This window comes from Rana temporaria, chromosome 10 (genome assembly GCF_905171775.1).
Source record: "Rana temporaria chromosome 10, aRanTem1.1, whole genome shotgun sequence".
NCBI lineage: Eukaryota > Metazoa > Chordata > Amphibia > Anura > Ranidae > Rana > Rana temporaria.
The window spans coordinates 34206182-34211702 of NC_053498.1; positions in this window are offsets into that span (position 1 = coordinate 34206182).

The following is a 5521-nucleotide window of genomic DNA, read 5'->3' on the forward strand; positions in this document are numbered from 1 at the left end:
TTTTACAAAAAAAAGCTGTTTGAAAAATTATTGCGCAAATACGGTGCAAGATAAAAAGTTGCAATGACCGCCATTTTATTCCCTAGGGTGTCTGCTAAAAAAACATATATAATGTTTGGGGGTTCTGAGTAATTTTCTAGCAAAAGAATGATGATTTGTACATGTAGGAAAGAAGTGCCAGAATAGGCCCGGGAAGGAGGTGGGTTTTAAAGCCCGGTATTGAAGTGGTTAAAGATTTATTTGCTGAACTTGGTAAAAGAATAAAATAAGTGGTTGAAGGGGTGGAATGGTAACAGATAAATAGGTTCAGGTGCAATATTTCAATCGGGAAACACTCCTACTTCCTGCGACACAGCTTTCGTCTAGCCAGAGTGGGTATTGCGCACCCGGATAGGTTTCTCTCACTAGCCTAGCAGCCAGAATGGCGCACTGGAATATGGTACAGTCTCTGCCACAGACCTTCCCCCAAATGGAGACACTTTCGGTCCGGAATCCTTGTAGCACAGGATTCAGCACCCGGATCTCTCCAGAGTAACTTCTTGCAGAACTTGGAACTGACAGGCGATCACCATCAAGCCTTTCGGTGCATCCTTCGATGAAGTTCAAGGCTTCTCTTGAGACACCAGTCTTGTGCTCGGTCCTCTCCAAGATAGGTCCTTCATCAAGCAGCTTCCTCCCTCCAGGACGGACAGCCCAGTATCCCCCTTGAAAACGTAGACCCAATCTGCTTACTGGGCCTACATAGCAGATCATAACCCTGGATCAACGTGATCCAGAGCCAGGATTACAGGAACACACACCCCCGGCCAGGAGGGCCACACACGGGGTGGTGGGACGACAGACCCAGGATCGACGACCTCGGTCCAATAACGTCTGTCTCTTAAGTACCCCTCCCCAGCATGCACAGCGGGGCGATCGACCAGCACTGATTGGCTGCCGAGGGGAAATACCCAAATCACCCTGACCTAGCTGCTGCCACCCTTGGCCTGGAGTGGCAATAACACCCCAGGCGAACAATAGTGGTCACCAGGGCTCGAGTCCTGCGGGAACGCATGGGAACAACGTTCCTCTACTTCTTCCACAGCAGGAACGCCGTTCCCATTGGTCATCAATGTGCGCCCGTCTTCCCCTCCCTTGGTCCGCCTATTCCTCCTCCTCCAGCGCCCCCGCCGTAACAAAGTCCCGACTCTAGTGATGGGGTGCAGTTCACCCTAGCACCTGGTGGGGGAGCCAAAGTGCCATAATGCTCCCTTCCATCCTCCCTCTCCTTGTTTGTTTCACACACACGAGTCGGACTGTATCTGCTTGTCTCCTAGGACTCATGTGAACCTGAGTTGTAAGGTAGGTGAGCTATCTGCACAACCCCCTCTCCCCCTGAATGATTTTTTCTTTGCATCTACTTCTCCCTAATTTCTTACTCCCCCCCTGCAAACTGAGGGGGGTGATTGTGGGGGAACGGGGTAACTGTTCAGACTGGGGGAAGGGGGGGGGGTAATTGTGCAGACTGGGGGGGGGGGGTAATTGTGCAGACTGGGGGGTAATTGTGGGGGAAGGGGGGGTAATTGTGCAGACTGGGGGGAAGGGGGGTAGTTGTGCAGACTCGGGAAGGGGGGGTAATTGTGCAGACTGGGGGGTAATTGTGGGGGAAGGGGGGGTAATTGTGCAGACTGGGGGTAATTGTGCAGCCTGGGGGAAGGGGATAATTGTGCAGACTGGGGGAAGGGGGGGTAATTGTGCAGACTGTAGGGGTAATTGTGGGCAAAGGGGGGGGGTAGTTGTGCAGACTGGGGGGGTAATTGTGCAGACTGGGGGAAGGGGGGGTAATTGTGCAGACTGGGGGAAGGGGGTAATTGTGCAGACTGGGGGGTAATTGTGGGGGAAGGGGGGGAGTAATTGTGCAGACTTGGGGGAAGGGGGGTAATTGTGCAGACTGGGGGAAGGGGGTAATTGTGCAGACTGGGGGTAATTGTGGGGGAAGGGGGGGTAATTGTGCAGACTGGTGGGTAATTGTGCAGACTGGGGGAAGGGGGGTAATTGTGCAGACTGGGGAAGGGGGGTAATTGTGCAGACTGGGGGGTAATTGTGGGGGAAGGGGGGGTAATTGTGCAGACTGGGGGAAGGGGGGGGGTAATTGTGCAGACTGGGGGTAATTGTGCAGCCTGGGGGGGGAGTAATTGTGCAGACTGGGGGAAGGGGGGGTAATTGTGCAGACTGTAGGGGTAATTGTGGGCAAAGGGGGGGGGGTAGTTGTGCAGACTGGGGGAAGGGGGGGTAATTGTGCAGACTGGGGGAAGGGGGTAATTGTGCAGACTGGGGGGTAATTGTGGGGGAAGGGGGGAGTAATTGTGGGGGAAGGGGGTAATTGTGCAGACTGGGGGTAATTGTGGGGGAAGGGGGGGTAATTGTGCAGACTGGTGGGTAATTGTGCAGACTGGGGGAAGGGGGGTAGTTGTGCAGACTGGGGAAGGGGGGTAATTGTGCAGACTGGGGGAAGGGGGGTAATTGTGCAGACTGGGGGTAATTGTGCAGCCTGGGGGGGGAGTAATTGTGCAGACTGGGGGAAGGGGGGGTAATTGTGCAGACTGTAGGGGTAATTGTGGGCAAAGGGGGGGGGGTAGTTGTGCAGACTGGGGGAAGGGGGGGTAATTGTGCAGACTGGGGGAAGGGGGTAATTGTGCAGACTGGGGGGTAATTGTGGGGGAAGGGGGGAGTAATTGTGCAGACTGGGGGGGGAGTAATTGTGCAGACTGGGGGAAGGGGGGGTAATTGTGCAGACTGGGGGAAGGGGGGTAATTGTGCAGACTGGGGGGGTAATTGTGGGGGAAGGGGGATAATTGTGCAGACTGGGGGGGGAGTAATTGTGCAGAGTGGGGGGAGGGGGGTAATTGTGCAGACTGGGGGAAGGGGGGGTAGTTGTGCAGACTGGGGGGGGGGGGTAATTGTGGGGGAAGGGGGGGAATTTTGCAGACGGGGGGGGGGGGGGGTAATTGTGCAGACTGGGGGGTAATTGTGGGGAAAGGGGGGGTAGTTGTGCAGACTGGGGGGGTAGTTGTGCAGACTAGGGGAAGGGGGGGGTAATTGTGCAGACTGGGGGGGGTAATTGTGGGGGAAGGGGGGGTAATTGTGCAGACTGGGGGAAGGGGGGTAATTGTGCAGACTGGGGGAAGGGGGGTAATTGTGCAGACTGGGGGAAGGGGGGGGTAGTTGTGCAGACTGGGGGGGTAATTGTGGGGGAAGGGGGGGCAGTTGTGCAGACTGGGGGGAGTAATTGTGCAGACTGGGGGAAGGGGGGGTAATTGTGCAGACTGGGGGGGGGGGAGTAATTTTGCAATCTGGGGGAAGGGGGGTAATTGTGCAGACTGGGGGGGGTAATTGTGGGGGAAGGGGGGGGGGTAATTGTGCAGACTGGGGGGGGAGTAATTGTGCAGAGTGGGGGGAGGGGGGTAATTGTGCAGACTGGGGGAAGGGGGGTAGTTGTGCAGACTGGGGGGGTAATTGTGGGGGAAGGGGGGTAATTTTGCAGACGGGGGGGGGGGTAATTGTGCAGACTGGGGGAAGGGGGGGTAATTGTGCAGACTGGGGGGGTAATTGTGGGGGAAGGGGGGGTAATTGTGCAGACTGGGGGAAGGCGGGGTAATTGTGCAGACTGGGGGAAGGGGGGTAATTGTGCAGACTGGGGGGGTAATTGTGGGGAAAGGGGGGGTAATTGTGGGGAAAGGGGGGGTAATTGTGCAGACTGGGGGAAGGGGGGTAATTGTGCAGACTGGGGGAAGGGGGGGTAATTGTGGGGGAAGGGGGGGTAATTGTGCAGACTGGGGGGGTAATTGTGCAGACTGGGGGAAGGGGGGGGGGGGTAATTGTGCAGACTGGGGGGGTTGTGCAGACTGGGGAAGGGGGGGTAATTGTGCAGACTGGGGGGGTAATTGTGGGGGAAGGGGGGGTAATTGTGCAGACTGGGGGAGGGGGGATTGTGCAGACTAGGGGTACGGGGTGCAGACTGGGGGAGGGGGGATTGTGCAGACTAGGGGTACGGGGTGCAGACTGGGGGAGGGGGGATTGTGCAGACTAGGGGTACGGGGTGCAGACTGGGGGTAAGAGGGATTGAACAGACTAGGGGGAGTTGTGCAGCGTGGGAGGGGGTGGAGAACTGAGAGCAGCGCAGAGGAAACTCCCAGAGTCTTGGAGAGAGGCGGGGCACACCAGGGAGTCGTGACGTGCGCGTGACTGGCTCTGGTTGTGGGGCTAGATGCTGGTTTGCAACAACTTGACCCCAGGACCAGGAGCATCAGCCCCCCAGGAGGCCGTGCAAGGACCTGCTGAGATGACATCGCTAAGGTGAGAGACCCTGACACAGCTGACCCCCCCCACATCAGGTTGCATTGATGGGCACTGGTGAGGCTGAGCTTATGGGCACTGATTGGGCAGTCTCTGACCATTTCTTGATGGGCACTGTTCAGTGATCAGGCTGCATTTGATGGGCACTGGTAAGGCTGCATTAATGGGCACTGATCACGCTTGGGTGAGTTCCCACACTTTTTTTCCCAGGACTTGACCCCTGGTGGTCACTCACAGCACAGCCATGGCTGGAACAGAAGTCAAATTTGCTCAAAATTATACATGTCTGAGTCATTAACTCTCAGTCTTCCCCCTAAATTTAAAACAGGAGCAGGCCGCTACATACATCAAAAAGCAGGAGATGGTCAGAGGCTGCAGACACAATACAGGCAGGGCCGTTTAAAGGAATTTGGGGGCCCCAAGCAAATTGGACATGGAGGCCCCCCAACCCTCCCCGCACGCAAAGCCTACATGAACCACAGCATAGCGATAGAGTTTAAGTTCACCCACACCCTCCCCGTGTCCTTACTCCCCTCCCCCCTCAAAATTGTCGCTATTTTTGTGATCAAATACCACCAAAAGAAAGCTCTATTTGTGGGGAAAAACGTACGTAAATTTTGTTTAGGTACAACGTTACACGACCGCGCAATTGTACGTTAAATCGATGCAGTGCCGAATAACAAAAAAAAATGATTGAAGTGCATTATTTGTATTATTACATTGTTATATAAAATAGTTCAACTCACCATAATGCAGAATCAGTGGGAGCCCCAAGTGTGTCACTTGCTGCGTCACCTGCCACCAGATGCGGATTGTCACTTGCCACGTCACCTGCCACACATTGCAGATTGTCACGTCACCTGCCACACATTGCAGATTGTCACGTCACCTGCCACACATTGCAGATTGCCACGTCACCTGCCACACATTGCAGATTGTCACGTCACCTGCCACACATTGCAGATTGCCACGTCACCTGCCACACATTGCAGATTGTCACGTCACCTGCCACACATTGCAGATTGCCACGTCACCTGCCACACATTGCAGATTGTCACGTCACCTGCCACACATTGCAGATTGTCACGTCACCTGCCACACATTGCAGATTGTCACGTCGCCTGCCACACATTGCAGATTGTCACGTCGCCTGCCACACATTGCGGATTGTCACTTGCCACGTCAC